The 25877-nt window shown below is 38.0% G+C and overlaps 1 long non-coding RNA gene across 1 annotated transcript in view; it reads right to left on the bottom strand.

Annotated features, from left to right (window-relative positions):
- The window catches only part of LOC128316052 (uncharacterized), a 110887-nt gene that overhangs the window by 40025 nt on the left and 44985 nt on the right, over positions 1-25877 (bottom strand). Inside the window, exon 2 of the long non-coding RNA XR_008299449.1 lies at positions 13718-13792. This is a non-coding gene — a long non-coding RNA (uncharacterized LOC128316052). The remainder of the gene's footprint in view (positions 1-13717; positions 13793-25877) is intronic.

The raw sequence follows: 25877 nt of genomic DNA, 5'->3' as shown, positions 1-25877 counted from the left end.
AATAACTATTGCTTTGCCTTCAGATATTTCTTCATCTCTTTTGCATGCCTTTCCCCAGGTGCCATCTGAAAGGGGAATAGTAGGCGGCTAATGAAGGTGTACTCAGTGGTATTTTACGCAGCCTCAAGAATAAGGAATGGAGCAATTGTCTGCAATCATAACCAGATGTTGCAAAGCTCTATAAGCCTTAATGGCTGTTGTTTCAATGCAGCTTTTTAGGAGGAAAAAAAATCAATATACTAAAATAAATGATCTATGGGAAGCATTTACTGGCCATTTTTCATGAGAAAATTACTATACAGAGACTTAATTGTGCTCTTTGGATATAGTTTGAAAGTTGAAAAGCTAAGGAATTGTGTTGTATTTGCATGTTTGGCTTTTGTAAGAAGTTTTATGAATTATCATTGGGACATCTATAGAGGCTTTGCTACTTACTGACAACTATGCATGATGTTGGACTTTAAGCAACTTAAAATACATGAAAGAAAAACTGCATCTTGTTCAGCTGAAAACATGTAGTACTAAATGGAACAGATGTGGGGCCTTGCGACTTCAATATGTCAAAATAATACTTCTTTCCTCTCTCTTAAATTGGACCTCTGGTAGCTACAAGAATAGTGAGCAATCTGTGAAGGTAGCTAGCCAGATATTCTCCTCCTACTCAAACACCAGATTCATGGACAGGCCAATCTGCAAATTAACTGGGTGATGTTGGCATCTTCACCATATTTGGACAGTGAACCTTATGGTTTCTCCTAGTGTTTCCCAAAGGATGGCGCTTAGACCACATGTATGGTCGGTTGGGACACTTATTAAAAGTGCAGACTTCTTGGCCCCATCCTTCACACTTGAATTAGAACCTCTGTGGATATAGTCTGTACATCTGTCCATGATGTGTCCTAGGTGATTGATGAAAACTCTCTGAGTATCGATCATTCATGATGTCTCTGTCCTCTTAAACCTCCTCATTAGGACCAGAGTTAATTCTAGTCAAATGTGAAGAAATACAGAATTATATTATATGCAGAGACTTCACTATTCTTCCCCAACTCCCCTCCCTTCCCAATTCATTTGACAGGATCTCACTCCCTTACCCTTTCCTATACAATCCATCATCTGGGGACCTTGTTCTTTCACTGCTTTCTCCTAACACCTTCCGCTTCCTGTGATCCAACTCAGAATTTGGCCATCCCATTTCTCAAACTCTACTCTTCCCTTAAAACACCTCTCCTGGATTTTATCCCCATAGCCAAATCAGCAACGAAATAAGAGCCGCGGACAAGCTATTCTGTAATTATTATGGGAGGGCTGGAGAAAATTCCCCAAATAATCCTTCATTATTGAATGGCACTAAAGCATTTAACAGAACCCCCTCTGTGCAAAACACTTGGTTGACTGTCTCTTCCAAGAGAGTTAACCAAATTAGATTTTGCAGCTAATACACTCTAATACATATTTGCTAAAATAATGGTGGGAATCTCAATTCAGGTTTCAGGTAATGGTAACATGATGGTGGTGGTGGTGAGAAATCTATGAAAGAAATAGTCTCTAGTTCAGGAATAGAGAGTGGAAAAGGCTGACTAGTGGGAGGTACATGATTTCATACCAGTGAAGTCAGTACCAGTGCGCTGTACTGAATGCTCCAAAAAAGTCATTAGCCCGGAAAAACAGAGAGATATCTACTGTCTGAGTGAGGGGGTGCATGGTGTGCATATGTGAATGATACAGCAGGCCAGCATGCTTTTTAAGCATATCTTAAAGGAAATTAGGTAGGATCTGACCAGACATGGCAGGAGGAGTTCTGTATGGAGGAAACAGCATGAATAAAGACAGAAGCAGGAAAGGTCTGACCTTGGATATCTAGAGATGTAAATGGAGATGGCAGCAGGGGATGCCGGGGAGAGAAAGTTTCCACTGGAAACACTGAGGAAGAAGAATGTGGAGGAAATTGACTACAGCTGTCCGTGAGTATGTAGGAGGGGAGGCTGACTCTGCTTTTAAGCCTGCTTGATACTAAATATATTCATAGTTTCAGTGTGAGAATAAGTCTCATCTTTCTATAAGTCTTAAAACTGTTTTCTCTGAAAGTCCTGTTCATGAAGAGTTTTGTTCTTTTATAGTCCCCATGCATTAGTGAAAACACAGCTTCTATTTTCCATCTTTTAGTTATTTGCTATAAGTACCCATGTGGTGACTGCCTTATTATTGGAATGTCCAAGTAAGATTTTCAGGAAATGTAGAAAGGGTGTTTGTAAATTGTAGCCTGTTTTTCCTTCGAAATGTGAAGCATAACACTCTTGGTAATACTAGAAACCAAAGGCCCTTAATTTGATTTCATTGCACCACAGATAAAGAACATCATGATTGTTTTGTTGTTTTAGTGAAGTAGAAACATTGCCCACAGGCAAGAAACTATAAGAGAAAAAGGCAAGAGAAACTTTAGTTATTTTATAGAAAAAGAAAGAAAGAAGGAGCCCACATTTGGTAGGACCCTGTCCTTATCCAGGGGACATTTCGTGTTAAGTGGCAGAGTCTATTAATCCAATAACAAGGTTTATGAAGAAAGTCTACTATCTTTTGAATTTAAATAGATCTGCCTATCATTCATTTAGCACTTTATATATTTTTGAGATTTGGATTTTTAAAAATCTATCTTCAAACAAATTCTTTGTTTACATTAAACTTACTGTTTTGATCTCTAAGAAAAATTTTCATATCTATGTATCTATTTGGATTCAGTGACATTTCCTTCCAGAATTAGATTTTTTTTTTTCCTGAAGAGTCTGGGAAGAACTCAACCACACGTGGATATCCTGGTGAAAAGTGAAGTGAATTCACCCTACCAGTCACTTGTCTGTCCTCATTTTAATTTAAATACACCTTCTACATCCTCTGCCAGCTTGTCTCACTATTTCTCCAGGTCCATATAAGGAAACAAATTTTAACATTGCTTATAAAATTCATAAAAAAAAAAGAAAGAAATTTTATTCTCAAATAGAGGAGAGATTAAGTACTAAATTGTCTATGAAAGAAATTAGATATTGTTTTCCTGTAACACAGGAAACTATTCTTTTTTTTCTTTTAGAGACCCAACTCTAGTTTTATTTATTATTAATTAATTAATTAATTAATTAATTTTTAAATAGAAATTATTATCAAGTTGGATAACATACAGTGTATACAGTGTGCTTTTGGTTTTGGGGGTAGATTCCCGTGATATATCACTTACATACAACACACAGTGCTCATCTCAACAAGTGCCCTCCTCACTGTCCATCACCCATTTTCCCCTCTCCCCCGCCCCCCCCCCCATCAACCCTAGGTTTATTCTCTGTATTTCTAAACTATGTGTTTACAAACTGGGTCTTATAAACTTAGTGAGAACTCATAGTAGAAATGAGATAGCAAATAATCTCCATAGAATGTAAGACACTTGTAACCTGCAAGGCTTTCAGCTGCCACAAAAGTAAATATTTTAGTAATATTTATAATTCTCATTATATTTAAAGTGAATAAAAGGAGAAGGAAACATATCTAATAATTAAATAGTGAGATTAATAGGTTAAGCTTCCATAACACTTCGGAATTGTCAGGTTTTTTTATGATTTTCACCTTGTTTAATCTTCATGACACAAAATCTAGATAAGGCAGGGAAGATGGTATATTATTATTATTATTATTATTATTATTATTATGCATGTTAAAGTTGAGCTGGCAAATGGCTAGGCTTAGTTCTAATGGCTAGTAAGTAGCAAAGCCAGAACTTAAATCCTGGTGCACTTTTTTTTTCATATATTTATTTGAGAGAGAGACAGAGAGAGACAGAGAGACAGAGAGACAGAGCATGCAAGCCAGGGAGGGGCAGAGAGACAGGGAGAGAGAGAGAATCCCAAGCAGGCTCTGCACTGGCAGTGGGGGCTCAAATAGACATGGGGCTCAAATCCACAAACCGTGAGATCATGACCTGAGCTGTAGTCAAGAGGCAGACACTTAACCAACTGAGCCACCCAGGTACCCCCAATCCTGGTGGACTTTGACTTCAATGGGCAGTGTGTCAAAAGGGTAAACGAAGTAAAGTGTCTTTGATTTTTATCCAGAAATTTGGAATAAAGCTATCACTTTTGTAAAAAGGGACAAGCATATTTCAGCAGTGGATCTTTTTAATATATTCTTTTATGAAATACTTTACAAGATAGTAAATAGGTTTTTTTTATAATAAAAATACAGCTTAAATAGCAAAGCAATAATGTTAGGCAATTTCTTTTCAAACTTTATCATGAAAGGCTTTGCAAATTTAGAAACTAGAAATCACGATAAAAGCTTAATGACTAAGACACTCATTTTGTTATCATATCTTTTAGAAGCAAATACTGCCATTAGTATAAAACTTCATTATAACTTTTTAAAGTTTCTAGCAATTTAAAATTTCAATCATTTGAAATATCCTAAATTTAAAAATCAGCCCAAAGCCAGCTATTCATGAAAAGCTTGAACAAAGTTTTCAATTATAAAAATTATGATATATTTTAGCACTTCTTAGTATAGGCAAAGAAAATTACCACCATAACAGATAACTTTCTTAAAGCCACTTGTATCTTGTCATTGGAGCTTTTGAGCCTTGTATTTATTTATTTATTGTTTATTCATTTTTGAGAGAGAGAGAGAGAGAGAGAAAGAGAACGCAAGCAGGGAAGGGGCAGAGAGAGAGACACACACACACAGAATCCGAAGCAGTCTCCAGGCTCTGAGCTGTCAACACAGAGCCAGATGTGGGATTTGAACCCATGAACTGTGAGATCATGACCTGAACCAAAGTTGGTTCAGGAAGTCGGACACTTAATCCACTGAGCCACCCAGGAGTCCTGGAACTTTTGAGTTTTTAACCGAATGAATATAAACTATGGATTGAGGGGTGCCTGGGTGGCTCAGTCCATTAAGCATCCAACTTTGGCTCAGGTCATGATCTTGCAGTTGGTGAGTTCAAGCCCCACATTAGGCTCTCTACTGTCAGCCCAGAGCCTACTTTAGATCCGCTGTGCCCCTCTCTCTCTGCCTCTCCCCTGCTCGTTCTCTCTTTCTCTCTCTAAATAAATAAATGAACTTAAAAATAAAAGAAACTATGGATTGATAGTATGCTAGTATTTTATTAGAACACTGACAGAAAATGACCAGATATGAGACTTCTAGAAGTCTATTAAAAAATGTTTCACGATTGGGTGCTTGGGTGGCTCAGTCAGTGAAGCATCAGACTTCAGCTCAGATCATGATCTCACAGTTCCTGAGTTTGAGCCTCGCATCCGGTTCTGTGGAGCCTGGAGCCTGCTTCAGATTCTGTGTCCCCCCTTTCTCTCCCTCCCCAGCTTGCACTCTGTCTTTATTTCTGTCAAATATAAATAAACTTTTAAAAAATTAAAAAAAAATAAAAAACATAAAAGTTTCAAGATCAAAGACACAAAAGCACCTTGTTAATATAAGAAAGCACATTCATGTATAAAGCAATACTATACAGCATGATTTTGGTATCAATCTCCACTTCTCTCTAAGTGTGCTTAGGAGATGTGTGTCTTCAAATCTCATCACTCAGTTCTTCTTTATTGGTTATAGTTCTGAATTTCAGTACTCCAAATTGACCTTCACTAGAATGGTCAATTGCTTGGCTGGGCTTAGCATAGCAATTTCAAGGAAATTCTCATTGTATTTTCGTAAAATTCACAGTTTAAATGCATCATCTAATTCTTACTTTGCTTTTTAAATTAAACAATTCTAAGAAATATTATAACTTAAGGGATGGATGTGTAATTTAGCTCCCTCACAGTGTATTATTTGTAAAAATGTCTCCAGAGGTTCTATGCCAGGAAATATATGCAGATTGTCCTTTCAGTAAAAAGAGCCTCTGAATCCCTATCCCCCCGATGTGACCACATCCCACCCTGCAATCCAGAAACCTCTGCTAGCACAGTCAGCCTGGAGGTACACTACTTAATTGTTTGATCCTCACGTCATGAATGTTTTTCATGTCCATCTTGAAGAGCGCCCTCCCATCGTCTCTTGATGGTAGAAAGTTAGTGTCCTTTTAAGCAAGGCATTGATTAGTCTAAAGAAGGGAAGAATGAAAATTACAGGCATTGTGGTATGATGAGGATAAGACAGTTATGAACAAAAATAGAGTTGCCACATGTAGGTAACTACCCATTCTTTCTTTAAATTTCACCTTTAGAAAATGGGCCTGGCCTCCATGTCTTGCCTTACTGGGTATATTTTCCCATAAGGCTGTGAAGAGGGGTAGGGTAGCCATTGGTTTCTTCCAAGCATTCAAGTTGTTCTTTCTAGACACAGAGCCAGATTCAACTTCCTCCCTTGTCTTGAAGTTAGGAGGGATCACATGACTTGCTTTGGTCCATATCTTCTGAACAGAAGTATCACAAGTCACTTTCTAGCAGATACTTTAAGAGTCAGTACATCATTCACCATGACCCCTTTTCTCCATTTTTGCAGTCAGGAAGGCACAGAGATAGAGCTCCCTTAGCCTAGGATCCTGAGTGTGAATGATATAGAGCAAGACTCCCCCTCCAGATGACCCATGATAAACAAGTAGCATGAGCAACAAATATGCCTTTGTTGTTTTCAGTCAATGATATTCTAGAGTGGTCTGTCATTACAACAAAAGCTATCTTGTCTTGACTGATGTAAGAATCAAGTTGAATAAAATGTAAATTGCTTCAAAAAGTTTAAGGCCCACCTAAATAGAAGCTCTCATTTCCATGTGAGATGCTTCATATTCATAAGAAAGTCTCTAAGTTTATTGATTCATTGAAAGAAATTTGAATTGTTCAGTCTTAATATTTGCACTTTCTCAATCAACAAGAGTTTTGCTAGCAAATATATTGACGAACAGAAGATTTTGGAAGCTGCATAGGTAGCTTCCTTTCAAAGTGAGACATTTATCATAGAGAAACAGAACAAGTTACTAGTGGACAATAAATACTTCTAGAAAAGGAATCCTTATTTTCCATGCCAGAAATCCATCAAGATTCATTAATGGAGCAACGAATTGTGCAAAGCTTTGCTGGCCATTCCCGGAGCGGAGCCCAAGGCAATTTGGTACTCATGGGTGTTTGTGTCCCTTCTCATTGCCTTCAGGATTTTTGCTTGGTCATCCAATGTGGGTCCTGATTAGATTGCAACATGAATAGCAGGACTACAGTTCTAAGCTATATTTGAAGTCACAAGTAAAAGATTTTGGGGGGCCAAGAATAGGTAAAGATTGTGTAACTTAATACAATGACTGAGAATCTAACAATTAGAAAACCCCTAAAATACATGTCAAAATGATAAGACCATCAGATGTTATTCCAATAAATACATTTTTTCCTTTCTTCTCTCTTCATTATATTTCTATGTAATTGAATTCCATCTTTTTGCTCCATTAGCCTTCAAAGAAAGTATTACCAGGTGCTAGGCACAGGTAATATCAAGGCCCTGCAACAATGCATTAAGTAATTTGCAAACATAAAATATATGTTAACAATCTATCAATGCATTAAATGGTTTTAAAAAGGGCTGTTAGTAATCAGTGGTGGCAAATGTCCAGTGTGTAAGGAAAATAGGGAAATGATGGTTGTGACTCTTAATACTACCTTGAAAATAAGCAATATATTTATTGATCTGATCTTTCAAAGTAAACTTCTCTGATCTAGTTACAGCAACTGTTTTGACTCAGTTTATAATGTTTTTGTACCATTATTTGATACTTTAAGCTATGGGACTTCTTATATCTTAATGTTTAGTGGCAAAGAAACTATAAGTAGACACTTCTTTCCTCTAAAACTGATCCCAAATATATAGATGTTTTAATTTCTACAGTAGCTACAATATGGGCAGAATAAGGTAGTCAAAGAAAGTCTCCAAGTTCTGGTCAGAATAGCAGTCACTATTTTTTCCTTAACCCTACTCTGCTTGATTTGGGGAAAAAAAAGGCATTTGATGTGTTCTTTTTTTTTTCTCCAAGGGAGATCAGGAGAGCAAATGTGATGTAGGGTGTCCTATTTCAGGGCTTTTTAAGGACAATATTCTGATCTCTTAGGCTTAATAAGCAGATTTTTTTAAAGCTTGTGCAAGAAATAAAAGCATTCCTTCACTGGGGTGACCTGGGAGTCTGAGGAGTTCACCTCAGAGGCATTCTGTCTTCACCTCAGAGGCATTCTGCCCCACTTGAGGTAGAGGTAAAATGCAGGCTTGAAAAAAGAAATCTATTGAGCTGAATGAGGAGCAAACATACACATGAGATGCTCAGCTAATAAAATCAGTAGGAGTAAATCGTTATACATTTTAATATGCTTAGTGGTTTTTTTCTTTTTCTCACTGAGCCACTGTGGCTGTGGAAGGTATCTGATCAAACATGAACATCTTGAAAAATTTCTTTAAAATAAGGGTAAAAGGCACAATGTGTATATACACACACACACACACACACACGCACACGCACACACACACGCACATGCACATGCAGAGGAAGACTGCTTTAATTTTATTTTATCTTGTGAAGTTTAAATTGCTACAGCTTTCTGATCCAACAAGCCGATAGTTTAGGACTCCACACTTCCAGTTGACTGCCCTTCCTGAAATATCCTTTGTGCTTCTTTAATCTTTAAACAGCCCGTGTTTTGCTTAGCTAGTCATCCCAAGTTTTTCCTTTCTTCCTTTTTTTTTCTGAAAGAAAAAATTGGGATGTGGCCAAGCTCAATGATTCAGGGGACTCAGAGAGAAATGTTGTCCACACAAATAGTCATTCTACTTCTGAGAAATCACTGGTGGATTATTTCATTATATTTCAAGTTTCCGTTGTCTTCCTTGTCAAATTTCAAAATTGGTTTTATTTTGAGATGGAAAAGTGTCTAAGTTGAGCCCACAGAAAACTAGTTTAGTTAAGAAATGAAAGTGAAGCAGATCACAACAGCAAAAGTGTAAGAATATCATGAGAAAGGAATTATAATTATCCACTGAATAGTTAAAATATCTGAGCTAAAGAGGTTGCAGGTAGTAAATCTTATAACCTAATCCCACTGGTGAGATTTTACTTGCCAATTTGCTGATTTTCACCCCAAATGCTTTTCACCACTCCAATAGTGAGAATACTGTAAGCTTTGAACAGTAAAATATCAACATGAATAAGATCTGTAACAGATTCACTACACTGGAACAAAAAAGACCAAATCATTATTAAAGTCATCAAATTGTAAATGCTATCACAAACATTACTTGTATTGTAACTAATTGTAGGGCATATTGTATTTTTATTGCCTACTGACATAAGTAGGTATGAAAAACACATCAGATTAAGGGCATTGTTTGACTGCAGTAATTAAGTATCTGCTGCAACCTAAGATAATATGTAAGCTATTGTATGCTCCATTATATATATACACACACACACACAAAGCCTTACAGAAACAATATAGAAGTTGGATATGTTTACCATGACCTTCACAGCCAGCATTGATTCAGTAATAGTATTAACTCAAATTCTTAGTCAAAATTCACTTTTCAAATAATTCTTGAAAGGAGAACCAGAAAATAATCTTAAATGCGAGTATAAGAAACTCTGTAAAGCAAATCTATAAAACTTCATTCAATGTAATGGTTCAGAAAAGTACTTTGATCGTGTTTGGACTTGACTTAATCACAATCATTGCACCAATAGTAGACCACAGAAACACCCACTGTTTACACTGATGTATAACAATTGTTACTTTGTAGATAGTAGTTGTGCATTCACTTTCTGAGTTTCATTCTCCTCATCTGTGAAGTGGGGAAAGTATTAATCACTGCTCCATAGGATGAACATGAAGACTGATTGAAATAATGCATGTCAAGCAGCAATTCAAGTGTCACGGCCATAGAAAGTTCTTTCAAAAACAGTCCAGATAATTCCTCTCCTGTGTCCTCCTAATTATGCTGAGAATAAAACCCACTGTATCATGGCCTTTCATGGCCCTGAACGTCTGGCACTTGCCTACATCTCTTTCCTTACTTTATTTTATTTTATTTTATTTTATTTTATTTTATTTTATTTTTTTATTTTTTTTAACGTTTATTTATTTTTGAGACAGAGAGAGACAGAGCATGAATGGGGGAAGGTCAGAGAGAGAGGGAGACACAGAATCTGAAACAGGCTCCAGGCTCTGAGCTGTCAGCACAGAGCCCGACACGGGGCTCGAACTCATGGACTGCGAGATCATGACCTGAGCCAAAGTCAGATGCTTAACCAACTGAGCCACCCAGGCGCCCCTCTTTCCTTACTTTATGCCATGCTTCCTTTGCCCAATTGGTCAGGCAGGAGGAGTTAGTTCCTTTTTGCTCACAGGAGGGTCAGCCTGTTTGTTCTATTCAGGCCTTCAATTGAGTAGAAGAGGGTCACTCGCATTAATGAGGGCAATCCAGTTCACTCAGTCTACCAATTCAAGTGCTAATCTCATCCAAAAACATCCTCGCAGACACCTAGAATAATTTTTGACCAAATACCTGCACAGTTGAGTTGATATATAAAATTGACCAACACAATTTGTAAATGGCCATAAAAAGTAAAATTTAATTGCTATACAGATTTAAAAGGTTTGAAAGAAGACTTCACATCAAAAAAAAGGCTACGAGCTCCCTCATTTATTCTTCAATTCTTCTGTTTACTCAATGGATATTTATTGGGCACTTACATGGAAAAGATGCTATTTTAAAGGTTGGGATTATAGCACAAAGCCCCACCCCCAAGGAGAACAAATGTGTTGGCCATCTGGACATCACCTAGACCACAGATTCATGCAACATTACTCCTTGCTCTCCTGCTAAGATGATGGCCATGGTGACCCAATTCCCACACTTTCTATGGCTCCCTACCTGTCATCTCTCTTGCTTGCCAAGGCTTCAGGCAAATTAGCCACTACATTTCTCTTCTGCATTCACCCAGATCCACATTACTCATTAAGAGAACTGCTGATTAGGGGTTCAGTCTGAGTCTGTGGTTTGATTAAGCCTTTTGATCTTCTCCTCTCCTCTCCTTTCAATTGTGTCTGCTGGGCCAGGCCCACATCTTCTGTCAACCACCGCACCTGGACTGCAAAAGACTCTCCCAGCCACTGCAGAAGCCATCACACATAAGGAATGTGTGCCTTCAGTGTCCTACTGTACCCTCCGTACTGTTCTATAGCTACATCTAGTTAGCACAGGTCCTGTGCTTCACAGCTTGGCAACCTTCAAGGATGGAAATCATCATGATCCCCATTCTGCAGATAAGAAAACAAAGGTCAAGAGATTTAAAAAAAATCTCTAAGGTCACACATCTCATAAACGATGGACCTGGGATTTAAAGTCACACAGCCTAGTTCTGGATACCAAATTCTCCCAGCTGTGTTATTCTGTCTTCATCGTCATTATTCTCCTCCCAGGACACCTTCTATCTCCCTGTGTTTCTGCTTCCACCTTCTGTCTCCTTTTTTCTATCTGCCTTCAGTTTGCTTTCTATTAACTCTTTTCTAACTCCAAGCCTGCTCAGCTGTCTCTATCTTGAAGGGGGAAAAAAGACCTCAGTTAAACAAACATACACACATCTATTTGTTCACTACACCTTACAGTAAGGCAACTAAACCCTGCCAAGTATCAGCCTGCATGTCTCCCTTCATGCCAACTTGCAGAAAAGCAATTTCTACTTTAAAAAAATCATGTCTCTCTCTCTCTCTCAAGCCCTGTAGTCTACATTCCTCTCTCTCTGCCAGAATTATGCCTCTTCATCCCCCAACTGTCAAACAGAATGGCTTTTTCTGAGCCCTTGTTCTACATGACTCCTGTGTTCTATGTGATATTGTGGACCAACCCCTGAGTCATTTGGAATATTTCAGCATAGGTTGAATCTCTGAATAGAACGATGGTTCTCAACTGGGAAGACGTGAAGGGAGGGCAATTTTATCTCTAGGGGACATTTAGCAGTATCGGTGAACAGTTTTGATTGGCAGGACTGGGGAGTGCTACTTGCTTCAAGTGAGTAGAGGCCAGGGATGCCGGTAAACACCCTACAGTGCACACACAGCCCCCTCCACAAAGAATTGTTACCAAATGTTAACAGTGCCAAGGTTGAGAAACGTCTAGATAGAGCAAAGGGAAATGAGAATTCTTTAAATTTTCTGGAGCTTGCACTCCAAGTAGATCCACTGGTTTAAACTATCGTAATGGGATTACAGAAATGCCTGTTCCATCTCTGTTTTCCTCTTTGACATCTGGCACAGACTCCAGGGATTTGACAAAATGGAAGAGGCAGCAGAGGAGCACATCCCAACCAGGTCTGAGTGCGTGTCAGCATATAACACCAAGTGCTAATTCCCAGCTCCAAATTCCTAAGAGGTTTTCAGTTTGGATGCCTTTCAAAATCTACCTGTGTGCTGTGATATTCCGGCCGGCAATGGTGCTCCTATTAGCAGTGCTCAAGATCCAGTTTCATGAAACTAATGACAGGGAATTTTCCACAGCGAGACTTGCTCACCCTACTTCTCCTCATTATGGACTTGATTTGGGAGAACAGAGCGTCAGTTTCTGGTCTTCACTGCTCACGTACAGGGGATTTTTAGGAGTTGGTTGCAGACTTACTAAAAACAAGATTTTAGTCACACTCAGTAAGGTATGGGACACTTAAGCTTAATTCCTTATATAAAAAATGCAAATGTCTGATACAGCTGTATATTTTCAACAAATATTTGTTGAATAAGCTACAAATCTTTCCATTTTTCTTCCGAGACTGACATCACCAAATCCCCACCCTGAACTCCATGGTCCTCTTCAACTCTAGGACCTCTTCAGTTAGACCAATTAGACCACAGGCTGGTCCCAACTGACCTTCAAGTTTTATTTCTCACTAATTTTGTTTATGAACCCCTGTTCTATTCAAATCAGTATAATTAACTTTCAAAAACATTAAGTCTGTTCCCATGAGTATCTCTGAAGTACAAGACTTGTACAATAGAAAAAAAGCCTCTTCTGAAAATGTAAATTCTAGCAATGAGGCCCAACAGTTTAATTATTTTTCAGGGGTAGTACTATAGTGTTAAATGTTTACTAATCCTGTTTATGGTAAGAAAAAACTCTTGGCACAAAATGGGAAAAAATGAAAACAAAACGAGCTTTATCCAAGAAAAAACCAATGTATAAAACAGGCTCCTATCCAGGGATCTAATGCTAGGACATTTGAAATTTTACTTTTCAGACAAGTAGAAGAAGCTTGCCAAAATGTCAAAATATGTTAACAATCCATTTCTTTACCTACCTCACTGCCTTCCAACAAATGCTGCAGTATACAGAGCATTGAACAATCTCCATTTTTATTACACCTTCACCAACAATTCGAATCAATTCTACAAAGTTGATTTATGTGTGATCATAACTAATATTAAAGATGCTGCGTCAAAACACCCTACTTCCTGGGGACATCAGTTCCTTTTTCTGCTCTGTGCTGTGGAGATTCCTTATTCTCCTGAAATCTTATTGTCTTACCTAGTTTACCATTTTTAACTCTCCATTGCTATGTGGTTTGTTTGTTTTTTTCCTTTCATCTAAAATCCTCTCCCTCCCATGAATTTCATTTCATCCCAGCTATGGTGAGTGGCATACCACAGGGGTTGGAGCATTTTGGTTTGAGAATCAGACATTTCTGGACCTTGGTCCACATTTTCTCACTTACTAGTTGGTACTTGAAGACTCTCAGCCTCAGGCAAGATGGCTACTGCTCCTTCAAGCATTGCTTTTGTGTTCCAAGCTGAAATAAAAGGAAAGACCAAAAGTGAAAGTCCTTCCAGCAAGGCGTTGCCTTAGAATGAATACTTTCTGCAGGGACACTTGGGATATATCTCACTGGTTAGAACAGTGTCACATGGCCACCCTAGAAAAAGAAGGATATTAGGATTGATTTATCTTGCTCCCCCTACCTATATTAGAGGAAATTGAAGGGTTGAGGGAAAAGGGAGGTTGTAATAATGCCTGTTGAATCACCTTTCATTCTTTGCCATGGAGGTACCTCTCAGAAGGTATGGGAGTCCCACCAACACAGAAGGCTTTTATGGCACTTTTATTCACTTGTTCAATTTCAGTGTATTGCTTGCATTTAAACTTACATGTTCTTGGTCATGTAGATTTATGGGTTATATTATCTAATTATAACTTAATGAAACGTCACATAAAACACAAGTGCTTTAAAAACGATTCTTATGAAATGGAAACAAACCACAAGAGACTCTTAATGACAGAAAACAAACTATGGGTTGACAGAGGGAGGTGGGTGGGTGATGAGCTTGATAGGTGATGAGTACAAAGGAGGGCATTTGTTCTGATGAGCACTCGGTGTTGTATGTACGTGATGAATCAATGAATTCCACTCTTGAAACCAGTATTGCACTGTATGTTAATTAACCAAAATTGAAATAAAAAAAGAAAATAAAATGATTCTTACAAGGAAACCATGATATGAAAATATTAGTAATAATTAAAGCAACACAAACTACACAAATTCATTATCACACACATTCTGTGATTGAAATGATCACAATCCAAGAAGATTAAAGTTCAGACAAAACATCTTGAAATTATCTAAAAGACTCAAGGATGACCTCATCTGAAGTATATATGGGATCTTGAGATGCTAACATGAAACCATCATGGTTTGCCTGAAAACACCCAGAATTTAAAATATATAAGTGCCAAGCATCCAGAATGTGAAAACACACCTCTATAACTTTTTCTTTATTACCATTTAAGTTCATGAGATTCTCAGTCCATGACTTTAAATTTTTCAGTAAATTTGATAAATATTCAGAACTTTATTTTGAAGTTTTCTCATCCAAAGAGATCTCAAAAGGAAAATGTGTGTTTTGTTGCCATAGTAATGTTGGCTGAAATGACATGAAAGATAATACAGTGATAAACCAAAATGCATGCCTCTGTCATCAAGTACTATTGGAAGATTCATGGAGGGATACATTGCTGATATAGATTTGGAGGAGATATTATTTGAATAAATTATTCAGTGTGGGAGAATGGCTATAGCATTGGATAAAAGTAAAAGTATTTTTTTAAACATCTCTCAGCTTAAGGCATTTTTTAAAGATTCTTTTTCACTAATGACTACTGAAGGGAAAAAGGTACAGGAGATTATACAGTCTTGCCATAAAATGGATTATTTAATGTGCTTATGAGGAGAAGTTGTGCTATAATTTGGTAACAGATTAATTCAAAATTGCAATGTCCTAATATATCAACAGTCTTGGTCACACTAGGTCTTTTATGGCTCTATTGGCCTTTTCCCCAGGGTGCTATCTCCTAAGCAATGGCCTAGAGATCCAAGGTGCTTCCATTTTTATGCCCCATCACAAGACAAGGCTGCCAGGTTACTGTTGCAGGTAAAGAATGGGCTGGATCTTCATGCATGGACTTTTTACTGCCTTGGGCAGGAAATTATTCTGGTCACTTCCATTTGCAATCCATTGGCCAGAATTAGTTGATGGCTTCACTAATTGCAAGATGGAAAGAAGTATAGTTTCCTGTGTGCCCAAGAAACAGAGAAGAAATGAATGCTAACAACCACTACTACTGTTTTCTACATCTAATAAACACATTTTTTTTGAATGGAGGAGTGTGTAAAAGTAAACATTATGGAGCACTTTCTTTGATGGAGTAAGAAAAAGATTCCAGGGCAAACACTATGGAGATAGAACTATATGTAAAATTCATTTGTTGCATGTTTTACAAACAATGTATGTTAGCAGTGAGGTTGAGGCCAGGATGTCACAGATGAGGTTAATTTTAAAATTCAAAGATTTCTCAACTCATCAGAATCTTTAAAATATTTATATGAGTTGGAGAATAACCAGGAGAATCATTTGTATTTCACAGAAATTTTCTAGCAATCTAATGGCAATTTATGATATAGTTATGGAACTCAAAGATGAATGATGTGTTTCAAAAAGTAAAACAGCAAGGGTTCTAAATTTTTTTTATTATTTCTGTGAGGACAAATGGCTGTTAGTTTTAGGTTGCCTGACATATATTTTTGGGAAAAAAGCATTCAAAACTTCAAGATAAATCACCAATTTGATGTTTAAGCAATAAATGGAAAAATAATTACCTCTCAAAAAATCATACTATCAAGAGAGTATTTTGAAAACAAGTATATAGAATGTAGAGATACTTCACTCATTATTATTTTTATAAATTTTTCTTGTATTTACTTTTGGGAGAGTGCAAGCATGAGAGGGGCAGAAAGGGGGACAGAGGATCCAATGTGGGCTCTGCACTCACAGGCTGACAACAGTGAGCCCACTGTGCAGCTCGGACTCATGAGCCGTGAGATCATAACCTGAGCCGAAGAGGGACGCTCAGCTGACTAATCCACCCAGGTTCCTCGATACTTCACTCATTATTAAAAGCATCATAGGAGTTGTGTGTACATAGTCACTATTATCTATATACTAAAAACAGGATTTTGAAAGTGCTCAAGAATTAAAACAATCATTGAATAATTAATGGATAGGATTTACAATAAATAAATTATACACACATATAATTTGGTAACCACTAAAATCCAAATCTAAGTAAGTTGAATCTAGAACAGCTTAATGCCTATGTAAGAAGCCCTCAGTAAAGGTGAGTGGTGAGGGTAGTGATATACAATAGAACCACCTATTTATGTGTTAGGGGCCCATCTGAGCAAGTCGGGTTGCAAGATCAGAACCAGAAGACTAGTTCCTAGAAAGATCAGTCTAGTAAACTGTAAAGTCACAATCACGACAAAAATAATTCATTGAAACACTCAACAAGAATTGAATACTAAACTTTATTTTAGGAATTTCTTTAGGAACTGGGAATACAAAAATAAATAACCATAGTAACAGTAATAATACCACTAACATTCTTGAACACTTACATGGTTAGCAACTTTCATGTGTATGAACTTATTTATGACTCACAATCCAATGACTTAACATGTGGCGTTTGCTACATGTTCTTGTATCAAGTTTGCAAAATAGCTTCTTCAGTTCCAACATAATTTTTCTAATTAAATGTATATAAAGGGTCAATGGCACTCCTATTATATATGAACATAACACTAGTTTTATGCAGCAGAGAAACACTGGTTCTATGCAGCTTCATGGTGGTAAAATGATTAAGTAAAATATTCCCCTCTCCCCAAGGAGAGTTATGGGGACATGATATCCAGTTCCAGCCAAAGAGATCGAAGTCAAAAATTTAGAGTTAAGCTTTTGGGAAAGCCCATTAAAGGGCATCTCTATTTGCCTGTTTTTTTAAATTAGGTTGGGTGTCTTTTTTTTTTTTGTCCTCATTCTTAAGCTTTGAGAGTGCTTCATGTATTCTAGATACAAATCCTTTGTCAAAATATGTGATTTGTAAGTATTTTCTCTCTGTGATAGCTTAATTTTTTAATTCTCTTCCAGTGTCATTCTCTCTGTGGTAGCTTTTTTTTTTTCATTCTCTTCCAGTGTCCGTAGAGCAACATTTTGAAATTTGATAAAGTCTAATAGATCACTGTTTCCTTTTATGGATCATACTTTTGTTGTCATGTCCAAGACCTATTTGCCTAATCCAAGGTTATAAAAGTTTTATTCTAAAGGTTTTATAGAGTTATATTTACATTTGGATCTGTGATTCATTTTAATTTTTATATCAGTTGGAGGTTTGAAGTTTGTTTGGTTTTATTACTGCTGTTTATGGATGTCCAGTTATTTCAGCACCATTTGTTGAAATGATTCTCTCTTTTCCATTGACCTGCCTTAGCACCTTTATAGAAAATCAGTTGGCCATACTTGTGTGGGTCCATTTCTTGAATCTGTATGCTATCCCATTGGTTTGTGTGTCTATTCTTTCACCAGTATCTAATAATTTCAACAAATGAATAAAGAAAACAAGCCATGGAAACAGGGATACACACACATACACACACATATGTGTTTATATATGTATGTATTAATATAAACATTATATACATATATGTGTGTGTGTGTGTGTGTGTGTGTGTGTGTGTGTGTGTGTGTTTTAGTAGTCCAGGCAAGAAATGGTGTCTTGAAACAGGTGGTAGCAGCAGAATTAAAAATAACTGATCAGGGGCATCTGGGTGGCTCAGTTGGTTAAGTGTCCGACTATGGCTCAGGTCACGATCTCACAGCTCATGGGTTCAAGCCTCTCATTGGGCTCTGTGCTGACAGCTCAGAGGCTGGAGCTTGCTTCAGATTCTGGGTCTCTGTCTCTCTCTGCCCCTTCCTCACTCATGCTCTGTCTCTCTCTCTCAAAAATTAATGAATAATAAAAAAATAATAACTGATAAGATTCTGAAAATATTTAGAAAGAAGAGCACATGTGATTTGCTTAAAGGTGCAATACAGAGTGTGAATCAATGTGACAATAGTAGAGTAAAGTCAAGGATGTGGGCCTGAATGACTAGAAGAAAGTGATTTCCATTTTCTGAGACTGGAAATTCTGGGGGAGAGGCGGGCTTGAGATGAATAAAGAGTTCAGTTGAAGGCATATCAAGTTTGAGAGTCTTAATAGGAGCAGAGTGGAGTGAAGATGTCAACTAGCCAGTTTTATATATTTGAGACTAAAGTTTAGGATAGAAATTGGTGCTCAAGATACATACTCAGTATCATCAAGGTGATACTGTTAAAATCCATGGGGCTAAATGATGGGGCCCCTGGGTGGCTCAGTCAGTTGAGCATCTAAATCTTGGTTTAGTCTCAGGCCATGATCTCACAGTTTGGTGAGTTTGAGCCCGATGTCTGGCTCTGCTCTGGCAGCATGGATCTGCTCTGGATCTCTCTCTCTCCCTGGATCTCTCTCTCTCTCCCTCTCTCTCTGTCTCTCATGCTGTCTCTATCTCTCTCAAAATAAATAAATACACTTAAAAATAAAATAAAATAAAATTCACAGGACTAAATGAAACAATCTAAAATACTTACACAGAAGAGATATGTGAGACCAAGACCTAAGTCACACAAATGTTTAGAAGTCTAGGAGATGGGTTAGTATTAGGAAAGGTAACTAACAAAAAACAGGAAATGATATGAAAGGTAAAGAAAATGGTATTCTGGAGGCCAAATATTGAGTCAGTCATTATATATATGAATGGTTGCTCATAGACTAAAGAAAATGAGGCATAAGAAGCCATAGTGAAATTGATATAACATCTTTTTGGTGTGCTGGTGGTGATGAAAGCCTTCTTGTAGTTGGTTCAAAAAATAATGGGAGGGGAAGAAGTTGAGATAGTAACTCTAGAGTTTTGCTGTAATAGGAATCAGGGAAATGTGTAGTAGCTGGGGTAGAATGTGGGGTCAAGACAATTTTCTATTAGGATGGGACAGATAACAGAGCATTATATAACTTTGGGAATGATTCAGCAGAGAGGTAAAAATTGGTGGTGCAGGTGAAAAGTGACAATTGCAAGAGGAGATGAGGCTGAGTGCTGGAATGGAGGTATTGACATTATGCCTTATAAAAGAAGGAAAGGCATGGTGCATGCAGGTGGGTTGGTAGGTCTGGCAGTGCAAGCATGTTCACATTCTTTTCTGGTTGCTTTCATTTTCTCAGTGAAATAACAAGGAATTTATACCAACGGAGCTTGAAATAGGGAGCAAAGGTGCTGAAAGTCAGGGAAAGAGGAGAAAATATGAAACCATCTATTGGGAGTGGTGGAGTGGATTGATGGAGAAATGCAGGAAGGTTTCTGGGCTTGATAGATCATTTGGCATGGTTGTGGGATTTCTCCTGTCATATTCATCTACTAAAGTGTGGGTGTGGAGTAAGTGAAGAGTTGGATTTAACCACCTGTGACAACTCTGATGACAAGAAAGAAGTACTAATAGAAGGGGATGCCAGGAGGTGGTTAGAAAGATACATGCCATAATCAAAGAGAAAAGTGAAGACATGGGGTTCATGAATGAAAATGTAATAGGATTTGTGAAGATGCAGACCAGTAGTTTGAAAAATGTTTCATTACTGTATTATGAAGGCATTTGAAAAGGTCATGGTCAGCAGTTTTGAGAATAAACAGAATGGATGGGATGGATTAGAATACAAAATACCAGATAGCATCACAGGTAATAAGTGTATATATGGTTTCACTAAACATTTGTTTTAGTTATGTACATGAATATGTGTGCTTGGTTGCAATATAAAATGTATTTTTTTAATGCAGGTCCTGGTCAAAACTCTGCCCTCTAACTTATTTAAAGGAGGTACATGGGAAAGGCCTGGGGCATCAAGCCTCATCTATTACTACACATGCAGCTTTGCTGCTATAGTTTAGAACTCTTCTGTTTGCAACAAAACAAAACAAAACAAAACAAAACAAAACAAAACAAAACAAAACCCCACAATTGACTTTTTCAAATCTATTACATTCCAAATTATGACACTCTCCTTTAATCTAGCTTGTGGGCAGGGTCAGAAAACATCTCTCTTAGCAGTGCCATATGTCTTTCCATCTTAACTTTCTGACTAGTGAGGTCCAGTTTGAGTTCATAGGTCTTTATCAAAGCATTCTTGCAGAAACTGACAAGAAATAATCAGCATACACCAAAAAATACAGAATTCCTGCCATGTCCCCTAACACTGCAGCCTTAAGAGGAACACGACTTGTGTTTCAAGGTACAACAGGCAAAAAAATTGGCCAAATGTTTTACCACCACATAGCAAAGGTCATCAGTTTTTTAGTCTACAATAGTTATGTCCTCCATCACAAGGTCCTGCTAAGTTAATTCCATGTGATGGCATCCTACTTCCTCCTACCAAACTCTGTGTTAGGGAGGGGTAGTAATCAGCTGAATGCAGCAGAGAATACAAATAGTTGTTTAACAAATCGGAATTTTATTTCATTTTTCATGAAATAGAATAGCTAAGAGTTGTTAAAGGCAACTCCTCAATGCCACCAACATCCCAGGATCTATCTTTCTACCTAGTTATCTTTGGTTATTTATCTATTATCTACCAGTTTTATGCCTGTTTTTCTCTCCTCTGCTTCAAATTCCTGGCCCTGGGTCTCTGCAACCTATATTTTCTGACTCTTTGGCAGCTGGATTCTTATTAAATTCTGCCAAAAAGGAGTCACTGATAGAAGATTTTAAAGTGTGAGAAAGAAAGAATAATTCTGACTCTGCCTCTGAAAGCATTGGCAGTTGCCCTAGTAGCTGTTGATTTTAAGAATAGTGTAGACCAGAAGGCTGTGCACTTACTCCAGCAGGCCAGTTCTCCCTGGATTCTAGCTCTGGCAGTAGTAGCACTCTTTAGAAATGCTAGAAAGCACATGAAAACGGGTTCCATTACAGAAGTGGCAGCAGTTTACTGATTTCAGGGTGATATCTTTTCTTCCTTCTGCTCCTCCAGTCCTTTTCACACATTTTAATAGTTTCCCTCTATTCAATTCTCTCTGCTTTAAATACCTAATGCAAATATTTTTGCTACCTGAGTAGATACTGTTATTTTGCTCTTGGGGAAAAATATTTTTTTAATTAAAAAAATTTTTTTTAATGTTTATTTACTCTCCAAGGAGAGAGAGAGAATGTGAGTGGGGGAGAGGCAGAGAGAGAGGGAGACACAGAATCTGAGGCAGGCTCCAGGCTCTGAGCTATCAGCACAGAGCCCGATGCGGGGCTTGAACTCACGATCTATGAGATCATGACCTGAGTGAAGTTGGTTGCCTAACCGACTGAGCCACCCAGGCACCCCTCTTGGGGACAAAATATCAAAAATAACAATCTGAATGAACTTGAGCAAATCACCACTCATTACCAGTGGAAAATAAAATACTGATAGCCCATGACATGGTTAATTTTCACAATATTTTATTTTATTTATTATTTTACTTTAATTTAATTTTTTAAATGTTTATTTATTCAGGAGCACCTGGGTGGCTCAGTCTGTTAGGTATCCAACTGTTGATCTCGGCTCTGGTCATGATGATGATTTGGTTAGTTGTGATTGTATCAGAGAGCTTAAATAATAAGGCTTAAAATTAAAACTCAAGCTCAAGGCTTAAAATTTTCACCATCGGCAGGACTGAGAGCTGAAATTCTGAAAAACTTAGAATTTGCTTCTAGTTTGCAAATTACAATAGAAGTAGCATTCATACACTTTCTAAGTCTCTTATGTGAAAGTTAGGGCCTTAACTGGAAGGAAGGGAGATCCTTTGAATTGGAATGGTGCACTTGGGTACAATCTGAGAACCACACCCCCCCCCCCCCCAATTTCCTGAGCATCCTGTGCCAATAGAAGAAACTCTCCTGTCCCTATTAAGGATATTAAGTTGCTCGAAGCAGGTGCCTTATAAGAAGATTCTCATTCTCCCCTAGACTCACTTCATTACCCCTAATCATCCATAACTAGACAAATAACTAGAGACATAGTACAGAAAGCTCTAGAAGGAAAATTAAAAACTCTAACTGGGATAGAGCTGAGTTTGAACTAAATAGTAGAAAAATGTTAATTTATAATAGTAGAGATTTGGAAAATATGTGTCGAGATGAATTCAATGGGTCTTAGTGAGAGTTTATGGAGATCAGCTGTTAAATGGGGTTGGAGTCTTTCTCACAGTGGGCCCAATGGATTTAACCATCCTGTGGTTACTTCTTCAGTTCTTAAATACAGAATTGGGACACACTCAACAATGCAAAACCATCACATTGTTTCTGGAACTTCCCCTTCCTATAATCATGTAAACAGAGCCAACACTTTCTGTATGGAAGTACTACAGAAATTAGTGCCCTCATCAAAAACTTCAGAGTGGCAGGGATGAAGCTTCCTTTCACAACATCATTTAACTGCCCTGTTTGGCAAGTGGATTATAGAGAATGACTATGTTGGATCACAAATCCAATTAGGTGATTGCCTTTTACAGCTGCTGCTCCAGATGTCTATATTTATTGAAGCAGATTAACACAGTCCTTGACAGCTGATATGCATATTGATCAATTAAGTGCCTTTTTTCTCCATGTTAACATCAAGGACCACCAGAAACAGTTTGTTTCACCTGGCAGGGAAAGGGCCATGGTAACCCTTCTCCCCTTAATCATAATAGAGTGTGGAGAATCTTAATGCGCCTGACACTCCATAGATCATTCATTATATTAACTAAATCTGAGGATCAGTTCATGACAAGTATCATAAAAGCCTAAAAAAGACAAATTTGTGCTAGAATGTAGGACATAAACACCATGAAAATTCAAGTCTCTTTAGAAAAGTTTCTAAGGATTCAGGTGTCTGGGGCTTGCTGGGATATCCCTTCCAAAGTGAAGGGGATGTTTCATACCATTAAGAAAGAGGCAGAATCATCTCTTTGAATTTTGAAAACAGTATATGCCAATGTGAGTATGTTGCCTTCTCTCATTTGCTGAGTAACTGACAGCTGGGTAAGGCCTGGAGCAAAACAAAGTTTGCCAACAGGACCAGGATGCAGTGCAAGCTACTGTATCACCAAGGCCTTTTGACCCAGCTGATGCAATGGTACTGAAGTCTGTGGCAAACAGGGACACTGTATAGACCTCTGGCTCCTGCTTGCTTCTGGGTCTCAATAAAGACTTAACTTCTGACCATGGAATACCAGGCCGTCGGACAACCTGAACTACATATAATGAACTTAATGATATCTAATTAAAAATGGTATTTAAAAAATATTTATTTGGAGAGAGAGAAAGAGAGAGAAAGAGAGAGAGAGAGAGAGAGAGAGAGAGAGAGAGAGAATGAGAATGGCAAGCAGGCTTTGCACTGTCAACACGGAGCCTGATATGGGGCTTGAATTTATGAACCGTGTGATCATGACCTGAGCCGAAACCAGGAGTTGGATGTTCAACCAACTGAGCCACCCAGGTACCCTTAAAAAAATGTTACTTTTTAAATCCTATAGCCAAAATACTACAAGTGCAGGAATAAAAGGGTAGAAATGGAAGGGGGTTCCCCCAATATTACTTTTAATAACTCACTCCCCAATGTGTTGCTCCCTGTCTCTGAAAATTTGAACTCTATTGATTCAGAGATCTTAGTTCCTAAGAGTATATGCCAGCTTATATTAAGCGCTTCAACAGCTATCAGTTAGTCCCTACAACAGCTTAGTGAGGTAGATAAAATTATCCCCTTCTTATAATGAAGTTCAATAATTAGCCAGAGATCAACCTGCTAGTAGTACAAGGCAGTGCTGGGAACTGAACCCAGGTTCTTCTGCTTCCAAAGACTGTATTCTTTCCCATTATGTAGTTTTAGCTTCTGGGGTTAACTGAAAAAATGCTGCAACTCAATACTGTCAATACAAAAGTGCTAAGTACTCATCCCTAGCACAATGGAAACCAGGTCTTGTTGGCAACAAGCCCATTCATTCTAATTGACATTGCTGTCTAACAGTCACTCTAAAACAATCACAGCTTTTAGTTTGCTCCTGAATCTGCAATTTGGGCAAGACACAGTGGAAATAGCTCTGTTCCACTACTGTCAGCCTGAAGGTTGAGGACTAGAATCATCTGAAGGTTTGTTCATTCACATCTTCCAGTTGACTATTAGTGCTATCACCTGGAAACTTAGCTGGACCACAGGGTGGAACATCTATGCATGGCCTCTCCTGGAGCCTGAGCTACCTGACAACATGACGAATTGTTCTCAAAGGTGAACATAATAAAGCAGAGAGAGCCTGGTGGAAGTCGTGTGACCTTTTCTGACCCAGCTTCAGAAGTCACATAGAGTTACTTCTGCTGCCTTCTATTTATCCCACAAGGGCTGGCTCAGTTTCCAGACGTAGGAAAAGGCTGGCTCAGTTTCAAGATGTCTCTTGGTGGGAGAGTAGCATATGAGGTCAGAAATATTGCCATGGCCATTTTTGGACAGTGGAATCTGCCACACCATTACTAAGGCTATTGAACAGTAGAACCAAAACTTATTGGTATACATTCAGACTTAGCCATGGTGAAATCAGGAACAGTGGTGGTCCTAAGTCTATGGATGGGATCCACAGTATATTCAGCTATAGAAAGTTGAGAACATGAGTCAATTGCTTAAACTTGGAGAGGAGGTTAGGCATGCATTTATTTATTTATTTATTTATTTATTTATTTATTTATTTATTGTGGTAAGAAATTCCTTCTTGCCTCACTGTCCACCCACATAAAAAAGAGCCCACTCCACTCAATTTATCATGTTTGTTGAGTATTCTGCACAAGTGTCTGAGTGCAGCAATGAATTTTTACTGCCGTCTTTGAGAGGGATAATACCAAATGTCATGAGAATGATTTTTATGAGGAAATAGCAGCACCCTGTTCCTACTCTGTCATAATTTAAAAAATAAAGCCATTATTAATTACCAAACCATTTTATAACAAAAGTTAAGAAGAAAATATATGAGGAAGTCATGTTATGTACAGAGGGTAAAAGCCAGTGTTATCATCTATCTTTATTTCCTCACAGAAGATGAAGGAGAAATGTAATAGTTTGATATATGGCATGCCACATGAGCACTGACACACTAAACAAGGAATAGGGATAGAATAGCAGTAAAAATTGGAGAATGACACTCAAAGACTATCTGAGTAATTCCTTATCTGGTAAAGCCAGGTTTCTCTGGGTGATCTGCCAGTGCGAAGACTTAACCCCTGTGCCATCACTATGCTAAGTGTCATGGGTGGTCCCCAGGAGTGAGGGTGGTAGGTAGAATGTTCCATGGGTATGCAGACAGTTCTCTCAGGGTCTACCTGCTTCCTGTGAGCACTCTCATTTCCATACCAATATTGTTAACTACCAATGCTCCCCAAAGAACAAGACCCCTACAGGGCCTGTGCCACATGATATGTGAAGAACAGGGGGAG

This window comes from Acinonyx jubatus, chromosome B3 (assembly GCF_027475565.1).
Source record: "Acinonyx jubatus isolate Ajub_Pintada_27869175 chromosome B3, VMU_Ajub_asm_v1.0, whole genome shotgun sequence".
Taxonomy (NCBI): domain Eukaryota; kingdom Metazoa; phylum Chordata; class Mammalia; order Carnivora; family Felidae; genus Acinonyx; species Acinonyx jubatus.
Note: the sequence above shows the minus strand (reverse complement) of the source record. Positions and strands in the feature narration are given on the sequence as shown.